The following is a 22,268-nucleotide window of genomic DNA, read 5'->3' as shown; positions in this document are numbered from 1 at the left end:
AATGGTAGTAGGCAGGCAGGCTAGAACCCATAACGCGAAGGTGGAAAACAAAGTGAAAGAAAATCTACGTATTACCATAACGCGACTGGAAGTCTAAAGCGTTTAAATTTAATGTAGTCAATCAAAAACACAAAAAGACTTGCAGAAATGGCGTTGCTTTTAAACCTACCACAAAAGCAAATTAAACACAGGGTCGTTTTTAATGTGGGAGGGAAAACCAGCCCCCCCCCCCAAACGGGGGCACTCTGGCAGTATCCAAATAAATAGTTATTGTCTCAGTATGAAGGGTTTCCCCTTCATTGACCAAGCACCAATTATAGAACAGATACTACCTGGCCCGAAGACCAGGTGTTTGCGTTCAAATTGTTTCATTTTATTCATATGAAAAAGACAAACAAACACTCAAAACAAGGGAATTTTTTTAAACTTAATCAAAAAAAAAGATAAAGACGATGTCCATTTACGAATCTGAGATATTTCAAGATAGGAAGTATTAGAAAACTTCTGGAATCTAACCGACACGAGAATCCAGACGCAAAAAACACGCCCAGCGCGGTTGCCCGGCCTTACCGGGTGTTTGGAGGTGTGTGTTGAAATGAAAAAAAAAATGGTAGTAGGCAGGCAGACTCAAACCCATGATGTGAAGGCGGAAAAGAAAGTGAGAGAAAACCTGACATTTTACTGCTACACCATGACGTGGCCAGAAGTGTAAAGCGTTCAAATTTAGCAATGTCAACCATTTCGTCATAGCAGGTAGCGAAATGAATGAGAAATCTGGCTGTAGACCAGTTAAGCTTTCCGCCGAATTTGTTTCCCCACCATGTTGGGGAAAACCAGCTCCCCCTAAAACGGAGGAGCTCTGGCAGTGTCCAAATGAATAGCAATTGTCTGATATGAAGGGTTTCCACATTGATCAAAGCTAATTGCCTTCAAGACGTCCCAGCCTGGAAGGCCAGGAGGCGCTTGCGTTTGCTTTGATCAGTTTCGCTTCTATACAAAAAAAAAAAACAAAAAACATTGGAGACCAGGGTTTTTTTAAAACTCAATCAAATAAAAGACAGAGACGACATCCGTTCGTAAATCAGAGATATTACGATCTAGGAAGTATAAGGAAAGTTCTCCATAAATGTAACCGATGCAATATGGCCGACGAAAAAAGCCTTTTGTGGACATACATGAATGCTCGTGCCCATTTTGCCTTTGATATAATAGACTAGCCTGGGTGCCCGGCATTGCCCAGGTGTTTGGAGAAAAGTGGTAGTAGTCAGGCAGGATCGAACCCGTATAGCGAAAAGGAAAAGAATGTGAAAAAAAAAAAAAAATGTGACGGGTTAGCTGTGCCCATTGCCAAACCAGAAGTAGCGAAGGTTTAAATTAAGGCTAATCAATCGAAAAGAGGGGATGACTTTTGAAAATATCTGCGAAAAAAGCGATCCCTCATTGTAAAATTGCGCCCAGTTGAGGGTGAAGGAATTAATGTTTTTAGTCAATTTTTTTATATTTGTCGTTCGGAGGATTGAACTTCAAAATGATACTAATCTCGTAAAAATCCGTCGCTTCTGTCGAAGTTTTAGGTAGACATACAAACATACATACATACATTTAAACAGACAGGTGATATTTATATTATAGACTAGCGAGGGGTACCCAGCGTTGCCTGGGTGTTTGTAGGTGTGTGCGAAAAAACCCCGAAATGTGAAAAAAAAAAACAGGTGCCTGTGAAAAAAAAAAAACGAAGCCTGTGAAAAAAAAAACAGGTGTGCGTTTTTGATTGACGTGGCGGCGATAGCTATTCAGCAGTTAGCATTTTGTGCGGGACAGTTTTTAATGAGCTCAATAAATCGGTTTGTTTGTTTTTAAAAACCCACTCCCTGTTTATTAGGGGGAGCGTCTCGTCTCGAAATGAAAGCTACCGTCTGATATGATGAAGTCGACATTAACCAAACGTTACTTAGCTCTCTAGAGACCACTGGCTTTCGGCCAGTTGTATTTATTTGCTTCCCCACTGAGCAAATTAGGCACAAGGCCGTTTTTTAATGTGGAGAGAGAGGGAGGGGGGAGGGAAAGGGGGATCCAGCTCCCGAGAGGTGGGAAATGGGAGCTGGATAGTAACTGTGGTCTGTAGGGTGATCCCTACACTGACCAAGTTCAGATATGTGGGGTTACCCCCACATATGGTCTTTGCTAGTCATAGCTAGTCTTTGCTTGCAGCATCTGCCGGAACAGATACTACACTTTGATCTTGTCACCCGGGCCCCGGAGGGTGCGCGGGCAAGTGGCCTGTCGGCCTGTGATTAGAGTCGAGTTTCGCTTTTTTTTATACCGAAAACTGAATGTAACGCGTGCCGATGTGGGAAATGTCGAATAATTAACGTTTGAAAGTCAATAAAATTAAATAGACAGGCGAGCTCCGTGGTTAACTGTGAGATATTACAATTTATAGATGATATAAAAAGTTTTAAGAAGTTGTGAAGCGAGCGCTTCTCTGAAAGAAGCCTTTTGTGGACATTGAGGAAAAGCGTACATACATATATACATACATTTTTGCTTTTATATATATAGATGACAAGACTCCAGCTTGAAATTCCAAATCCGATCGACATTCTCCAAGAGAAGCAAGATACTTGGTTTTTTATATTACAATTTTTACATCAGATATTAGATTTATCTCTAATAAAAAAAAAGATGATTAATATGCTTTTCCAGCCCATTTATATTGACGTCAGTTTTAACGTTAAAAAAAAAATTTTAAAAACTGCAAAAGGCGAGAAAAATTACTAAATGGCCGTTGTTCATTGGTTTTAAAAAGGCTGCTTCCCCCTTTACAGTGTAGGTGAAATTTGATATTTCAGCGCAATCATTCCGCTTTTACATCCCACACACGTATTGATTTTCAATTCACTACAGAAATTATCACACCCAAGAATTCAAGCTACATAAAAATTAATAACATCACGTTTTACATCACCAATAAATCATGCAAGACGAATGTGGACTTGAAATTATATAAACTGTTCACATGCTGAAGTCAATTATCACATTAAGAAACCATTTGGTATGTTTGCCACACCAGATGCAAGATTTTTACATGTACACATAATAGAACCTTTACAGTTGTCTGAAAATTGTGTATATTTATGTACTTGTATTCATCGATACACATGATTAACTGAAGTGAGAGCCATATGTGATGGTTGTGGAAAAGCTTTTAGATTTTGAATGTTGACATATTTTAGCATTACACATGACAGAAGTTGTTTGAATCATTAGTTTTAAAAAGTTTGGCAAATTTGCTTGGTTGTCAATAAAGTATGTATTTCGACAACTCTCCTGTATGCAAGCAAAACATGGACACTCTATAAACACCAACTAAAATTTCTTGAAGGTTTTTACCAACGGTGCCTGAGACAGACACTTTATATCAAATAGCAGTCCTATGTCTCAGATACAGAAAAGACGTATTAGGGAAAGCAGGGCTACCAAACATTCAGTCGATGGTAATGAAAAGTTGTCTCCGATGGGCTGGCCTCATTGTGCATATGGATGATAGTCGTCTGCCAAGTGAAATGTAGGAAAGAAAGAGAAATGCATCATTTCAGATAATGTGCACTGGTTGTCCAACCTGCAAAGGGTGTTTATTCCAAAAGCTGTTCTTAACACAGGAAGGTTGGAAAATAAGAAAATGCCTTTCAGAATGAACACTCACAACCTCCTCATGTTAAAAACGGCTTTTAGAATTAACACCTTTTGCAGTTTGGACAACCAGTGCACATTAACCGAAATAGTGATTCGTTCTTACTAAAATAATAAGAGAAATACATTTTTCTGGTAAATGCATTTTTCTGAACTAAAATAAAAAAAAAATTAAAAAAATAAGTGCAGCATGCTCCAACCTATATATAAATATTTCACATCAATTTAAATTGAATGCGTTGTGTTATTATTTTATTTGTTTTAGTGTTATATTTTTTTATTTCGTTATATTTTTTTTTTATTTCGTTTCATTTTCAGTGAATTTTATTCAAGTACGCATAGAAAAAATAAAAAAATTAACAATTTTATTTCATATTATTAAGAAAAATAACGAAATAGTAATTTGTTCTTACTAAAATAATAACAAAATTATTTTCATTTCATTTCAGGTTTCCAGTCCGGTCTTTAAGTTTGGTGGATGCGGACAAATTTTTTTTCATGGTGATTTGGCTAGGGTATTCCGCTAGTCACATTTACCCATTTTTCATTATAACTTTTTTTTCACACGTACAAATATTTTTTTTTTCATTTTGGAAATTAACGTTAGGCTTTAATCTTTCAAATATAATCAAAAAGTAGTCAGAAACCTACAAAAGAATTATGATAAACTATGTCCCCCAGTCATTTTTCACCATTATTGCCTGTACCTAATTATTACATATCATATTATATAGTCGTGATTTCAAAAGTGAAAAAAAAATATAACTTGGGTGCCATCAGTTAGAATCGAAACCAAACTTATAGTCTAAGTCATTACAGTTTGAGCTATCGTCAGTTGAACAAGAAATAGCTAAAAACAGACTAACGTTAATGTATAAATGTATATATATTTGTGCATGCGTGCAAGAGAACTTTAAGTTGATTTGCACCTGTCAAGTTCCAATTTCTTTCACTTTGGATACTTAAGCAACTGTTTTTACCACCTAAACACCCATAAAACAACGATCCACAACAAGTGTAATTATTTGACCCGCCTTACACTGGTCTGTGTTTGAAAAAACGGAGACAAACAGAGAGACAGAACGGAGACAAACAGAGAGACATAATAAACTCTATAAATTATTAGTAGGCATTGCCCGGTCATAAAATATATTTTAATTTATGTAGATTTTGTATATATTATTAGAGAGTCAATTCTCTATTATTATATATCATGAATCATATTGTACCCGATATATAGTCATAATTTCAAAAGTAAAAACAGAAAATATATAACTGCTGCCATCAGCTAGAATCGAAATCAAAGCCTAAACATATAGTGCCCCAGCCTAAGTCGTTATCATTTGAGCTATTATCAGTTGGAAAAAATAGCTAAAAATGAACTAATGTTAACATATAAATATATATATAGTTGGGCATGCATACAAGAAAACTTTCAGTCAACTTACCCCTGCTAAGTTCCAATCTCCTTCAATTTTTACCCCTTAACAGCTATTTTTACCAGCTAAAAATGCATAAAAAACGGTTCCGAAAAATGGAATTATCTGACCCATCTTAGGCCACTCTGCGACTTTGCATCTCGGAAGAGATACAGCTTGAAAAAATGGAAACAGACACAGACAAGCTTTATAAGATTGCAATAAATGAATATGCCATAATGCAACTTTTATTATTATTACTGTAAATCATGATTTAGATAATAAACGTTATTTTTTTTGGTGTTACTCGCATTTATGTAATTAAAATAGGAATTAACAATTTATTGAAAATAATATATTCGCAAACAAAACTGGTTTTCTAATAATAATCGTTCAGATATTCATTTATTACATAAATGAATATCCGGACGATTCCCGTACTCACAGAACAGAGTCAATTTAAAAATATTGACAGAGAATTCTGAATCAGCCCCAGAAATAGCCAAAGCATTTTACGATTTGTAAGTCATGAAAAAATAAACAGAGGATACTAAGCATGTGAAAGGTTATGATTAGGATTAGATTAAAAAAAAAAAATTATACACAAACAGGCATAATGAGTTTTATAAATGAGATTAAAAAAATATATTTTAGCTCCTTAAAAAATAGGAGACACCCACCCCCTCCAAAAAATATGACTCAAATTATAAACTACTTTGACCATTTCCGTTAGCAACTATTTTAACTAGGTAAAAACCCATAAAAAAACGGTCAACAAAAATGCAACAATTTCACCCACCCTGCGCTGCTCTGCGACCTTGGAGGAGATATAGTTTGAAAAAATGGAGACAAACATAGTGAGCTTTATAAATGAGATTTCGGCTGACTTTTTTATTATGAGATATAATATGGTGTTGAATGACACGGTTTCTGAGACGTGAGACGTCTGGAGGAGATAGTTATTATATAGCCAATACATGTACTATATATGCAGATTTCATATTTATTATTATAGAGCCAATTCTCTATTAATTATTATCCAATGTTGATTTCAAAAGTTATGAAAAAGTACAACTAAAGCTAGAATCGAAACCAGAACGTTTAGCACTCAAGCCTTAGTCGTTATTTATCTCTCCAGCATCATTACCATCTGAGCTATTAGCAAATGGATACAAAAGATTAAAAATTAAGCAACTTTGAGCTATGGATGTTTAATTTTGTGCATGTGCAAGAGTAACAGTAGGTTTTATTCAACACTGCCAAGGTCAAGTGTTTTGTTTTCAATTTTGACCCCTTAGCAGCAATTTTTGCTGGCTAAAAAACAATCAAAAGTGTGCTACAGGTCCAAATACCCTATATATCAAATTTCAACTGTAGACTAAATGTTCAGAGAGGAGTTTAGTAGAGAATTTCTGCACAAACACCAATCAACAACGTCACTTTTTCATGAAATGAAACCATAAAAAATAAACAAATAATTAACGCTCGTTTTTCAAAGGAATATGCAAATGAGTTAACTTTCATGTAGTCGTTTGCATATCCATGACTTAATATTAAGTTCGTTTTGATAATTTTTTAAATAGAACAAGTGGGCTTTTAATATGAGTGAGAAAAAAAAGCTCAACTTTATAAGTATATAATATATAGATATAAAATCATGTATATGCATTTATATTGATATATTGATGTTTATATGCACACATCCACATGCACGCATACACACATTCATATATCTACAGACATATTGGATGTGTGCCAAAATTCTAAGCCAGGTATTTCTACATCCACATACATATTCAAGATGATCATTAGACTCGCACAAGATTAATCCAAACTTTGATATATCAGTGCAGATTCAAAAATGAAAACATATGCGAGCAGACTATCTCAATCCATTGTGATCAAACGGAATATGAGTGCATCACCAAGAAAGTTTTATTGATGAAAACTGCTAAAATTCCTACATCCTGTTCTAAACAAGAATCTGTTTTACCCAATTATATATACTAAATAGGATGCTAAACCTTATATCTAGAATCCTAATTGTGATCAAAGTCCATTACATATTTGGATTCTAGAAAATATTTCAAATTTAAATCCCATTAGACTTAAGAAATATAAATGCATGGAAATTTGCTTATTCGTGTCTAAATCTGAAATACTTGAATTTTCAAACAGGAACCATATTATGCTCCCAAAAATCCTTTAAAATACTTTGGAGAAACTGAAATCTAGGAATGTTTAAAAAAAAAATGTTAAAATTTCACAAAAATCGGAAGTACATAAATTTTCACTAAGAACTTCCACCTTCTTTGCATAAAACTAATTATAGTCCACATGACGACCTTTTATACTTAGCAGCTGTGTTCCAAAATTCATAATGATTGGTGAATTAGTTTAGGAGTGAATTCTGTATATAGAAAAATATAAACATATATACATACCTAATTATAAGGCCACTTAGCATTAGCTGGGGTCCTTATTTCTGCAGATTAATAAATAAAATTAAATTCAATTTACATAACATTGTAAATTGAAAAGTTCATTTCGGGACAAAACTAAAATAAAAATTATTATGCCCGAAGTAAGGTTTTAATTCACAACCTCTGTCTCTAAGTATGATACTAACTGATTGACCCACAGGAGCAAGTACAAAATACTCTATTAAATACAACTGTCTTTTCCTGTCTCTTTCCCTCCCTCTAGAGTAGAATTTTAGTCAAAATGGAAGAGAGAGTAATAAGCAATGAAGTGTGAAAAATTTTATCATAATTTATTTCCACTGCCCATGAGAACTGTGGGAATAGATGGAAATGGGAAGAAAAGCATATTTTTTTTATAGCTAAGAAAAAAATTGATCCGGATTAAATATTAAAATCGATGAAATTGATTGAAAATAACATGGACCAATATTTTATTTATACAAACATTTTTGGCTACATATTTGCAGACATGTTTCAGTTCTCACTGAGAGTTCTTAGTATGAAGGTACATTCATTTCAAGAGTTTACAGACAGTAGAGATCACATATGTTTAAAGAAAATTTTAAAATACTATCGTTCATATTGAAATCTTTTTAAAATTAAATTCTATTCTCTAGTTTTATTATATGCATTAAATCTAATCATGTTTGAATTGAAAATGTGTAATCAAAAAGTGTTGGTATACAAAAAAAGTTTTCTACCAAGTAAATATACAGTTCTATTTATTCTTAAACACAACAAGAAAAGAATTCATTGGATTAACTTATGTGGACATAAATTCACCGAAAATTATAAAATTGTATATAAATTTCTTTTAGTTAACATGAACGATTATGTTGGAACTCAGTAGTGTACAACTAGAGCTCTTTTCTTCAAAAACATTTGTATTTACAAACAATTGTTTCTGTCCATCTCAAGATTTCATGATACACAAAATATCACTAATGTTTTGTATACCATAAAAATATGTTCTTGAGATGGACAGAAATAATTGTTTGTAAATAAAAGCGGCTTTGAACACAATATATGTTTTCTAAATAATTAAGGTTTGCATATATATATATATATATATATATATATATATATATATATATATATATATATATATATATATATATATATATATATATATTAGCAGGCCGCCCGGCATTGCCTGCTTATAAAATATGCTCAAATATATTTTGATTAATGTAGATTTCACATTTATTATTATATTATATAGAAATGATTTAAAAAATTAAAAAAAAAAAATGACTCGTGTGCCACCACTCAGAATCGAAACCAAAATGTTTAGCTTACAATTTACTTTGACGTTAATGCCTGAACTATGAAGACGTGTTTGCTGCAAGGCGAAAAATTAAAACACGAACCAATAGCTATTACGTTACGCATGCATATTCGTAATGTCGTCATTCGACCATCACCTGGCAAATTTCATTTTTTTTTTTTTTAATTTTCACATCTCATGGGTTCAAGTACTCTATATATTAAGTTTTATGTCTGTAGACAAAAAACTGACTGAGGAGTTTGGTAGACAATATTTTTTAAACAAATAAATATACGCAAACACACACACATTATATATATATATATATATATATATATATATATATATATATATATATATATATATATATATATATAAGGTTTGTTTACTGTAACCTTTTAAGCAAATAGTTACGCAAGTATAAATCATGTAAAATATCTGCATGAATATAGTTAACTAAAGATGATCATCTCATAAGAAAACCGAAAAAACTAATAGGGAATTAATTAAAATGAATGTTTAAAACAATATGCAAATTTTGCAGATGAATGCAATTCCATGATCCATATATATAACAAAGTTGTATTTTCTTTTTTTCTTTTTAAATAAATAGAAAAAAGGGTTTTTAATATGAATACATAAAAAACACAAAAACAATTATATATATATATATATATATATATATATATATATATATATATATATATATAAAATCTGATCTTTGTTGTTTTGATTTTGTGAAAACAATATATGAATGCTCAATTATTACAAAAACTGGTAATTTTGAAGCTTACAAATTGTCACCTTATATTGAGTTAAAATTTATTGCATAAACATAACATTCGAAAATAAGATTATATATATATATATATATATATATATATATATATATATATATATATACAGAGAGAGAGAGAGAGAGAGTTTGGAGACATGGAGTGCATGGTGATTTGTGTTTTCCTAGACAAGTCATCGTGCCGCGCATCATCTTTAAACGTACACATGGAGGATATGCTGAGATTAATCGAATACATAAAGATTCACATATATTTATTCAACTTGTATGAAGATAACTACACCTGAAATAAAAACATACACCTTTTGCAAAATAAATGATCACTTTTATCATGTTAACAAGTTTCAGAGGCGTCTATTCTTTCTTTGTAGTAAATGTGTGTACACTGTACAGTTATTTACAAAAAATGTATATTATTGCTTTTGTTTTTCGTTAGGAGGAAAGGATTATAATTTTTTAGGGACACTTTTGTTATGCCCGCTAATATTTAAAAAAAGTATTAAACGCGAAGAATAGGGAACAAAGGGTGGTTTAGTGTAGTTGCGCGCTCGCGCGTGTGTAAAAACAATAACATTTGGTGTCATAAACATGCTTTGCTTAGCAAATGCGCGAATTTTACTCTCGCACTTCTTCAAGATGTGCGCACTCGCACTGGTTTAACTTGTTTCGGTTACTGATTTTAAGTGTGCATAACAAAATGGAAAAGGAAACGAAGAAACTTCACACACACACACACAATTCAATGCAAAACAAAGAATAATAGAGATATAAACAAACCAAAAAGATTAAAGCGTTAAGCAGGCTTTCTCTTTCCTGTTTTTCTTTTAGTGATATTAGAAGAACATGAAACAATAACAGTAATAATACCTCGTAGTGTCACGGCCGGAGACGGTAAATGTTAGTGTGTGTTAACATCAGCTGATTTCCGCAAAAAACTCGTTTGCTAAAGCTGTTTCGTTCACAGCTGAAGGAGAGAGAGAGAGAGAGAGAGAGAGAGAGAGAGAGAGAGAGAGAGAGAGAGGGGGGGAAGCGGCTACTGTGCGCGCACTGTACAAGTGATGCCAAGGCGGCCGCGTAAAACCGTGATAATTTTTAGAGTAGTTCGTTGTCGACTGACCTTACCAAACACACACACACATACACAAAAAAAAAAAAAAAAAAAAAAAAAAACACTGACTGCGGGGAAGAAAAATATATCGAAGAAATAAAAAAAAGATTTATTTTTTATTCGTTCTCATCACCATTACTGATTATTATCGCCAATAATGATCCTTTTCTTTTCATCAAAACAATATTCATGTTTTTTTTCTCGCTTTCACGTTTTAACCCAACGTTTTTTTGTTTGTTTTTGTTATATTTTCATTCGCCCGTTTCTTCTCCTTCGTCCCACTGCTCTTAATTCATACTTTTTTTCCTTTTCTATTCCCAATCTGCCCCCTCTTTCCAATTTTCAACCTCCTTTCTTTTAACCTCTCAGACATTTCGTTTCACGCATTTTTTATATTGTTTTATTAAAAACATTTCTCAAATTTTTATTCTCATCTTTAAATATTTTCTATCGCATTTCTTCCTCTTTCATTTTAAGAAAGAAATCAAAAATCTTCATCAGTTTTATACTTCCTGATTTTCCTTCATTTTTTTTCTTGCAATTTTTCACTTTTTTTCACCTTATTTTATTTATTTATTTTTTTTTACATTCTCCTGTCGAATTTTTTTTTCTCTTTTTTTATTTAAGTTCTTTTTCTATTTCTGCCAATTCCTTTATCCTTCGTTTTATTTAATTTATTGATTTTTCGACTCTCCCCCCCCCCTTTCATATCCTTCTCATTTGACTTTAAAATGTATTTTTCCTCCTTTTACATTTTCTTTTTTCCGAGCTGACTTATTTACATCATTTTCGCCACATTATTATTCCTCTTTTTAACGTCCAGGGCGCCACCCTCCGCCAGGCACCTGAGGGGGTGGGGGTGGGGTCTTCTTCACTACAAACATGCGAGTTCGTGTCTAATATTGCCGCAGTGTTTGTTTGGGTAGCCTTGTAGAGATATCTCGCGCTACAAAAGGCAGATATTTTCGTTGTGTTTTGTTTTACTTTATTTCGTTCTTCATCCACATCGAATCTTTCCTCCCCTCTGCTCTTTCTTTCTTTCCTTTTTTAAACATTTTTGCAGTCGATTTATTTACTCCACCCCTTTTCCACCGCTTTCTATTTTCGCTTTGCATTGATTGGTCAGTTTAGTTGGATTTCATGAATGAACAAAACTTGGCCAACGTGAAATAGCGAGTGCAATAGAATAATTTAGATTTCTGATTATTTCACTCTTTTTTCTTCCTACTTTCTCTATGCAAATTAGTTTCGAAAGCTGTTCTTTCTTTTAATTAAATTTAAATTTATTAAACATTTTCCACAACAGACAATAGTTTTGATTAGAAAACTTCGTCAAAGGCGAGACTCTTCTGGCTTGAAAAATCGTAGAAATCCACAAGGAACGTTTTTATGAAATAGCAATGGTTCTTTGTTTAAGAAGGTTTTATGAAATTACATAGATCTTTACTTTGTTTAGGAATGCTGTAAGAAATGTCTTTGACCTCTTCTTTGTTTGGAAAGGCTCTGAGAAATGCCAATGAGCTCTACTTCGGAAGTAATTCACATAATTTGTTTACCAATTTGTTGAGACCAGTTATCTGCTTTGAAGAGAATTGGTCTTCCACATCAAACCATGCTGAGGATATAAACAAGTCTTCAGCTTATTTTCTAGTTCTAACTTCAATCAAATAGGATATGTCTACTATTAAGAAAATTTATCGGGGATGGGGTGGGGAATTAATTTTTTTTTTTTTTTTTTTTTTTTTTACACCATACAATGCACGTGGTGTTAAAGAACAGCTGCCTGTTCTTGTAAGTGAGTAAATAAGAGATAGGATAGTCGAGGATTCGAACTTGCGAAGCTAGATTTAGAATTGAGAATTCCGATCACAAGTTAAAATAAATACAGAATACATAATGTTATTGAAATACAGAATGTTAGTGAAAATGCAATGTAGAATTACCATTGTTCACATAAATAGTTAGATATCTGTTTATAAAGAAAGGAATGTAATGAAATGAAATTAAAATAAGGAATCTAGATCAGAACATTAGAAACTATTAAACATATTTGTAAAGTAGGTTAGAGAAATCGGGTTGAAACATGTGAGTAACAATGCATGCTTAAACATGGAGGCATGTCATGCCATGTGTCTAATATGCATGTGTTGGTCATGCAATGACGTCATGGGTCTCAATATAGAGAGCTTTGACCAGTCAGTCGGGGACTCAGTCAGTCAGAGGGGAGAAGAGAAGAGTCAGAGACAGAGCTGACATGGAACCTTGGAAGCGGAGGTTAGAAGAAGAAAGAATCATGTAAAGACTTGAATTCCTTAATGCAAAGCCATTGGCCGGTTGAAATGGAATAAACAACATCACCATCTTTTTGTATCTGCGTCTTCGTGCTATGTATTCAACAGAAAAGGTATTGTCAATTTATATGATAAAAATTTTGTGAAAATCCTCATCTCAAAAATAGGTAAAAGAAATATGTGTCAATGTTTATAGAAACCCTCCCATTGTCAGAACTGTCAAAAGTATAAATGTCAAACAAACTATATCTCAGTCTATCTATCTATATATCAAATCTCTCATTGTGTATTACATGTCGTTGGCTCTCTTGTATTAACATGTACCCTGTCTCTCTTTATATATAAGAACTGTCTCTATCTCCACAACACGAACACTCTAAGACTCTTACTAATACGATCACACAACGTTAACTCTGATTAGACGATCACACACGATCCCCTTTATGATAGACAACACAACAACTAAATATCACATACGTCATCTCTTCTTTTAATATGACTCCTATGTAACAGTGGTTTCCTTTACTTTTTTTTTAAATAAATATGTGCATTTTCTTAATTTAATGGAAACAATTCTACTTTTTCTTGAGGATTAATTTATGAGGTTTTTTTTGTGTACTCTCTGTGCATTACACATTTTTTATGCTTGTCCCAGACAAGCTGTTATTAAACTAAATGTCATTGTTATCCCAGTGTTTTGAAAGACTCTGAGAAACGTTACTCATCACAATTTTATTTTGGAAAAATAAGAAATGCCTTTGATTCCTAATGTGTTTAAGAAATATAGGAAATTCCACTAATCCCTGCAACGATATAATTTTTTATAAGCCATTTATGCCATTAAATTTCTATAGGTTTTATATATTTTTATAGGTTTTAGCCATATCATAGCCACCTTGTTCTCTTCTTCACCATGGTGTTTCACTACGCTGTATTTGTCTTGTTTGATTTGTTCTGTCAACAAGAAGTCAGAATAAATGTTCATATACAATGATGAAACCATTTATTTTAAAAGATTCCACTTCAGAATAATAAATGATCACTAATTTGTTTAGGAAGGAACTAAGAATACCAATGATCGCTACTTTACTTAGAAAGGAACTGACGGTGAGTTTTAGTTTGCTTAGCAAGGCTCGAGGTTATACTAATAATAATAACTAACTGTATAGGTAAAACAGTCATATGTTCCTGATAACAGGCATAACTCGTGGAGTTATCTCCCATGATAGCTTGAAAGAGGAAAGATGAGGGTAGTTATTGCTTTTTGTATGGATCTTAGCAACGAGCAGGAAAGATACATTTTCCCACTTTATATTAACGCAATTAGGAAGTATCTACCAAATGCCAAAGATCCCCACCTTTATGAATGCTCTAGAAAAGTAATTCTATTTTTATGGAGAAATACCATCGATTTCTAATAGAATCTAAAACTCTACTTTTGGCAAATACTACTTGTGTTAATGTTACCTTAAGCATAATTCAAGGAAGTTTTTGTGATTTTACCCTTTTATAAAATGGGGGGGGGGGGTAATGGTAAGGAGAGAGACAAATTTATATTATTATTATTATGTATTATTTTGAACCTGTGTTAATTTGGGTCAAAATTCAATATAAAATGGTGACAATGCTTCAGAGACAACATAATTTTGTGTTTATAAGATGCTTGTTTTGCGATTTAAGCCTCAACTCATTTTATGGCAGCATACTGTACACTTTTTAACCCTTATCCTCGAGTGGTCTCAAGGCCTTCATAAGTGGTGATGCCTATGTAAAAAAAAAAAAATTATCCAAGTGAGATAATCTCATACTGTCGCTATAACACTTTAAGTAAACACACATTGTAGAAGAACTAGAGACAGAAAATAAACTTTTAGGCTTGAATGTTTTTGCTTTGGATTTAGTTTGGTTTTGTGTTTGAAATAAAATGAAAATTATTGAAAACTTGAGAAAATTGTATTAAAGGATAAGACAGATGATGATATAGGAGGAGGAAAATAAGGCGGTTGATCGTTAATAATCTTCACTGTTGCCATATACTGAGAGAGAGAGAGTCTCTATTTATTTTCCTCCTTATAAGGTTCAAGTCAAACACAAGATTTGTTTTTTTATAGGGGAATATACAACTCCTAGAAAAGGGAACTCTGGATGAGACAAAAATTTAAATTATCCCATCAAAAAATATTTCTCTTTCTCTGACTGAGGATAGAATAAATATCAATTCCCAATCCCAACCGAAAAATAAGATTGTGAAAGAAGATTTAAATAAAAGAGGAAGGACAAAATGAGAGATGAAATATCAGAAGATATAAATAAACACTGGTATAAGAAATCCCTGTACACGTCCCTTCAGTTAGTCTCCTTGTGCAATCTTCAAGCATATTGTACTTGTCAGACCACAAGTTGTTATGCATAGGAAGAAACTATTTTTTATCTAATGTAGTGTTTCTGTTTAGATAAGCCATGACACACAAATAACAAGAGTTTTTTTTTTTTTTAATTTTCAACTGTCTTTTATTTGTTTCTAATAGTTTGATTCTGACATGAATTAACTTATACGACTTTGTAAAATGTTTAGTGCATTTATTTCAGGTTATCAAAGTTAAATCAGACTTTTATGGATGGTATACCATGGTTATGGTCGCATCTAAACAACTTTGGATATGTGCAATTCCTTTAGGAAGCCGAGTGTAATTTTTTTTTTTTTTTTTTACATAGGCGTCACCACTTATCAAGGCCGATAGGCCACTCAAGGATAAGGGTTAAAGAGTGTAGAGTAATCAAAAGGACAATATAGTAATCAATAGTAATGGAAGTTCGGTAAATTTGTTAACTGAAGTGGAACGGCTCATCAGAAACTTGTTCACGTTGGACTTGAAGACAACCATATTATAGACAGCTGGAAAGCAGGAAAACAGAAGACAATTCCACAGGCATGCAGTTCTAAGAAAGAAGCTTTGATCATGGAATCTATGTTTAGGTTTAGGCACAGATAAAGAGTGGGGAAAATTATTGATAATGTTTTCAGCTAGTCTAGTGTTTCTTGTGAAAGTTTGGCGAGGGGGGACCATAGATTGAAGCTCAGTCGAACACTTTCCATGAAAATAACGATAAAGTAGAGACAAACTCGCAACATCTCTTCTGTGAGATGGAGGTTGCAGCGAAGAGAAAAGGACGTCTCCCACCAGGCCACGAAGTCTATTTTGAACCCTATCAAGGCAGGACAAGTCTTTTCTAGAAGCTCCTGCCCATATGTGGCAACAGTATTCCATCCTTGGACGTATCTGGCTCTTATATAGATAGAGAATTGCATCAGCAGTGAGATATCTACTAGATTATCGATCTAGTAGATATCTCACTGCTGATGCAATTCTCTATCTATATAAGAAGGATCGGACCATTTTTCCAGCGGTCTTGGCAACAGATTTGATGTACGTATTCCATTTAAGATCAGGAGTAAAAGTCAAGCCCAGAAGCCTGTCAAACTTGAGGCCTCCCCAAGACGAGAACCATTCATTTTAATTGATGCCAGATGGGGATCAGAGAGTTGATGATGTAAAGATAGAAGCTTGGTTTTAGATGCATTAAAAGTAACCAGCCACTCCTTTCCCCATTGTACAACGTGATCAAGATCAGAGGAGAGAGAATCGGAGAGCACTTGGTCGTTTACTGTCTTAGATGTGCTACCATAGATGGTAGTGTCGTCAACAAAAATGTCTACGAATGATGTAAGGATGTAATTTGGAAGATCATTAATGTAGATCAGGAAAAGAGTTGGGCCCAGGATTGACCCCTGAGGGACTCCAGCATTTATACTGTGAGCTTCTGATTTTTGCCCATCAACTACTACTCTTATGAACCTATCAGAGAGAAATGATTTAATAATTGAGAAGACATTTCCAGCTATACCATAGCTGGAGATCTTGCGAAGTAAACCTTTATGCTATACCCTATCAAAGGCCTTTGATATGTCAAGAGCAATTGCCCTAGAAAGGTTGCCTCTGTTGAGAGATTCGCTAATCCTATGAGATATAACTGTAAGCACATCTGCTGTAGATCTAGCAGAACGGAAACCATATTGTGTGTCACTAAGAAGGTTATTTTTGCTGAGATGGTTGATTACTTCTGTATTTAACACAGATTCCAGCAACTTACTCATCACGCACAGGAGACTTATTGGCCTGTACTGAGAGGGGGATGAACGATCACCTGAATTCTTAAATACAAGGCATACTGATGAGATTTTCCAGGGTGATGGAAAGCAATTTTCCTTAAGACAACGTTTAAACAGTTTTGTAAGTATGGGTGCTAGTTCTGGTTGAAGTTTTTTTGAGTACTATAATTGGAATACTGTCAGGGCCAGTTGCTTTACTGGAATCAAGGTTTTTGATTAGCTTGGCAACATCATGTACAGATATACGTATATCACATAGTGTGTTTTCTGATACAAGAGGAAATATTGGGGGTTGGCGGCCTTGGTCGCAAAGGGTAGAATTAGCTGCAAAGTTCTTGGTAAAGAGTTTGGCTTTGTCTGATGCTGACGAGATTAACTCAGGTCCATTGATGATAGTTGGGATAGAGCACATGCTTCTGTTCAGGATTCTGTTTGCAATTTGCCAAAACTGGTGGGAACCAAGCCGCTGCCCAGCTACTTTGGACTTGACGGACTGAGCATACAACTCTCTTGCGTTCTTTATTACTTTCTTACAATGGTTGCTGGCAGTCCTGAAAGCGGCTTTAGGTTTCATACATCTATTACGTTGGAAGCAGTGGAAAAAGTGATTTCTGTGCGCAATAGCAGCAGCACATTCTGGAGAAAACCATGGCTGGCTGTTAGGTTTTTGCTGGAACTTTTTCGAGGGTATGACATTGTCTATACCTACAATTAACCATTCTGTCAGGTCTGATACTATAGAGGACACATCCTTTTTAAACATGGAACGCAGAGGAAGATCCGATATAAATGTACGGAAACTATCCCAGTCAGCCATAGTGTATCGATATACTGTACGATGGAGAGGTACGTCTGAGGACTTATTACATTTCATTTTTATCTTAATTGATACAACTGAGTGGTTGGAAGATCCAAGAGGAGACAGAACGGAAACCGAACATAGTTCAGGGCAAGTTGTGAGAAAAAGGTCTAGGAGACTTGCATACTGTCGGGCGGGCACACGGGTGGATTCGTGAACAATCTGAGTGAGGTCATAAGCAATGGAGAAATCATGACAGAATCTCCCCTCATCATCGGTCTTGTTTGAGTGGGTCAACCATTCCACATTGTGAACATTGAAGTCTCCACATACGTGAATATTAGCTGAAGGATATGCTGATAGAACTTGGTCAATTTTCTCAGATATGCTTTTAAAGATAGTAACTCCGCTGTTATGCTAAAAGATAGAGAGTAAATATAAATGCTGTAGTGTGAGCTAGTGCTACTCAGAAGCACATATAGGGTAAGTTAGGATCTTCTCTGGAGATGTCCCTACCACATGGAAAGCCATCTTTTATATAGGCACATATTCCATGCCCATGGCAATCTTGGGGGTCAGATTTGGAAGTTAGGTTAGAGTATCCTTTAATTACGAACTCATTTAGGGAAATAGTCTGTCCAATTCCAGTTTCGCTTAAAAATAAAAGGTCTGGTATAGTCTCCTGTAATTGGGCTTCAACCTCTGGAAGGTTAGAACGTAGACCCCTGATGTTGGAGAAGGAGACATGGTAGTGGGTGTCTACGTTGGAAGTTTCAGATCCGGGTTTAATCGTGTATTTTTATTGAAACTTGTCATGATGGAATTTTGGAGTTTGTGGACTAGGTCGTCAGACTTGCTTAGAGCAGGACAGAGAGGGGAAACAAAGAGAGAAAAGTAACGAAGAATTTTTTTTTTTTTTTTTGTAGAACATGATAAGGTAAAGCCGTAACAATTACCCACTAGTATGGCATCGAGAGGCCCCACCAGAGACTACTGCATGGTCCTGAATCCATTCACCAAATGGCAATACAGCAGCCCCAGTACTTTGCGCCTGCTGATAGGACAGCCTCCTTAGTGGTTAATCCAAGGTTCGGGTCCCTGACTATCAGGTGGATAACGTCAGCCCAGATAAAATGTTTACCTCCAGCACCCTTACTAGTGATATGGCTACAAGGATAGACATAGAACAGAAAATTTCCGCCATCTCTGTCGACTGTTCACGCAAAATACTGCCAACCTAGAATACAGCTTTTTCTTCTCCCTTTGTCAGAAAAATCACTCATTAAAAAAATGAGGACTGAGTGACAAATAAAGAGAAGCGAGAGTAACAGGAGCTACTGACAACGCTTCCACAAAATGTTCTCTACTCTCCTTTATAAAAAAAAGAAAAAAAAAAAATCTATTAAGTATTGTACTTAATAAAAGTCCAACTGGTGAGTTTTTTATTGGGAACGCATGGTGATAGATTCACCTCTCACGAATTAACAATGAATACAATTTCCTAATCTGTTCATGGTAGATATAATAAACATTTATGACGAGAAAACGCTATCATTAAATAAAACAATCAGGAGATAAAAATATAAATTAAGTACTGAAATAGAATGTAGTTATTAATATTAGAAATTAAACATAAAAATTAAAATACACTTATCTCGAACACGCATTCGTCTCCAGAGTGCAAACTGATTTGAGAAGACTTTTTGCTTTAATATCAGCGTCCCAAAAGACTTCTTTTTTTTTTTTTTTTTTTTAATTAACCGTGAAAACAAAAACGTGATCGCTTTCTGAATTTTTGCAAGTGATGTTTAAGAAATTGCAATATAAGAGAACAGCGAGGGGGGGGGGGTCCTCTGAAATTCAACTAGTGCCGTTATAAGTAAATTCAACATAAAATGAAAAAAAAAAAAACAGAAATTGAGGGGAGGGGGGAGGTCTGAAAGAAATATAAAATGGTTGAGTATGCTATCCTTAAGATCAAGTTGGTAGATATAATAAACATTTATGACGAGAAAACGCTATCATTAAATAAAATTGATTCAATTTGTGAGCTCGAAACTATTTTAAACTCTGAGAGCCATGGACCTTCGTCATTTGTTTTGGGGTTACTGTTACTATGTTAATTGGACCAACATCATCATTCTCATCTCATTGCATGATTTGGGTGTCCTTTTTGGACACTTCATCATGTCGGCTTGAAAATAGAAATGTTTCAACATTTCTATTTTCAAGCCGACATGATGAAGTGTCCAAAAAAGTGTTTTATTCCCAAAGATAAAGAAATTCTGATAGAAAGGTTTTGCAAAGAGCTTCTTGTCTTCTCTTCTAACATTAAATTTCTAAGAGTATGTTCCGGCAGTACTGACATATTTTGAGAGCTATCTCTTCTAGTTGTAGTGTTTTGTGTTTCATGTGACTATTGTTTATTGTTTATAAAAAAAATATACATCAAGAGCTCAGAAGAAAAAATCCTATATTCAGAGCCTACAACCCTGCATTCACTGGCCAAATAAAAATGGCTTGATTTAACAGAAATAGTAGAAACAGAATTTAAATTTAAAGAAATTCTCAGCAGAAAATCTTAAATTGAACTTTAGTAAAGTCTTGAATGAAAAAATTAATTTGTGGAAAGACATTACCATTTATAAAAGACTGGAAAAAAAAGTTTCTTCACAGACAATGAAATTATCCAAAAGAAAAGCAAAATATTTGGATAAAACGGCAGATCTGCTATTCCAATAAATCTGCAAACGTGTTTTGTTCTTAATAGAACAAATCGATTTTCATACAGTAACCAACATGATTGGAAAACGCTCTGAATGTAGATGGACACAATGGAATGAATACGATATCATACAGCGATAAAAAACAATTTAATATTAAAGGTTGAAAAAGAAAAAGGCTGCATGGAGGAGAGGGAGTAGAATGTGCAAAAATCTCTGCGTTTCTTTTATGCGCTTCATTTAGAAAGTATTGAATTCAAAAGATTTTTTCTGATCTCATGTCACTATAGGAAAAAGGAGATTTGAAAGGGAAGTGTTTTCACTCTAACTTCAATGGGGCCGGTAAAGATAGATTTCACTAAATTAAAATGTTGCCTCAGTCAAAATAATGCGGTTCACAGCTCACAAAACGTTTTTATCTCACTTTTTTTTCTTTCTTTCCATTCTGCTCTTCGCAACATCAAGTTCAAAACATAAATCACGACCCCAAATTTGAACCATGTTCCTTCTTTTATTATCTTAAACTTACATCTGACATATGCAAACCAACTTGATTTGCATAACTACATCTATCGCCTCACTGTCCCGGATGTTAAAATAAAACACCACGATTCATCGGACATCGGTATTCGTCATCATTAGATCAACCTACAATTTAAACACTTCTTTAATTTTCAACTTGCACGCCAAACAAAGAGAGGCCTTTTTTATGAATGGGGATAAGGCAAATCGAGATTACTTTCACTGATTGATTCGATGAACACACATTAAATCTTAAAATCAGTCGGCTTAGAGATAGTACCACAGATTCTTTGATTAAAAAAATAAATATTTAATTGATATTTATATAATTTTCATATTATCAATAAAATTAATATATTTTTATAGTTGTATGAATGCATATTCCACAATGCCTCCTTTGATCAAAATGAAATATACTTATCCAATTACCTCGTCTGATAAAGTTTCAAAACTCTACTAAAAAAAAAACCCCAAAAAACAAAAAAAAAAAAACCCAAGAACAACTTTATGAAATTGGGTTGTTTAGCACAATGATAGTAACATTAAACCCCTTTTTTCAAATAAAAAATAGAAAAACTTGAGATTTCTATTATATCCAGCATGTTCACACGATATATTTACTAGGTCTACCTAATTTGCATATTAATTTACCAAATTACATCTTATTAATTTATTATTTGTTATCAGTGTTTTCTAATTTAGTGGCTGTTTTTATTACTAGCAGGACCCGTTAACCGGCGTTGCCCGCTGTTAGTATGCCTCCACCTCATGTATAAAGCTAAAGTACTTCTGTTGTTGTTGTTTCTGATCTTGTTGTAGCCCAACCACCAACCTCCTTTCGTTAAGAACGGCTTTCAGAACGAACACCAACAACCTTAAGAACAGCTTTCGGAATAAACACTCTCTTTTGTGGGTGGAGGTGTGGTTGGTCAAAAAGTTTCCCAAAATTTAACTTTGTTAGTTGCTCTCATGCACAAATACTATGAACAAAGCAAAA

General features: G+C 33.9%; 1 protein-coding gene across 5 annotated transcripts in view; it reads right to left on the bottom strand.

The window, feature by feature from the left end:
- Positions 1–22,268, bottom strand: part of LOC145259166 (uncharacterized) — a 621,516-nt gene that overhangs the window by 406,985 nt on the left and 192,263 nt on the right. Inside the window, exon 1 of one of the 5 annotated variants that reach the window (XM_080116895.1) lies at positions 10,525–13,641. The exons of 3 other annotated variants lie outside the window; for them this stretch is intronic. The gene's annotated coding sequence lies outside the window, so the exon portion shown is untranslated. Of the gene's footprint in view, positions 1–10,434; positions 13,642–22,268 lie in introns of those variants that run through there. One more of the 5 variants, XM_080116900.1, reaches the window with a different exon arrangement.

This window comes from Euprymna scolopes, chromosome 34 (genome assembly GCF_053919585.1).
Source record: "Euprymna scolopes isolate OS-2025 chromosome 34, ASM5391958v1, whole genome shotgun sequence".
NCBI lineage: Eukaryota > Metazoa > Mollusca > Cephalopoda > Sepiida > Sepiolidae > Euprymna > Euprymna scolopes.
Note: the sequence above shows the minus strand (reverse complement) of the source record. Positions and strands in the feature narration are given on the sequence as shown.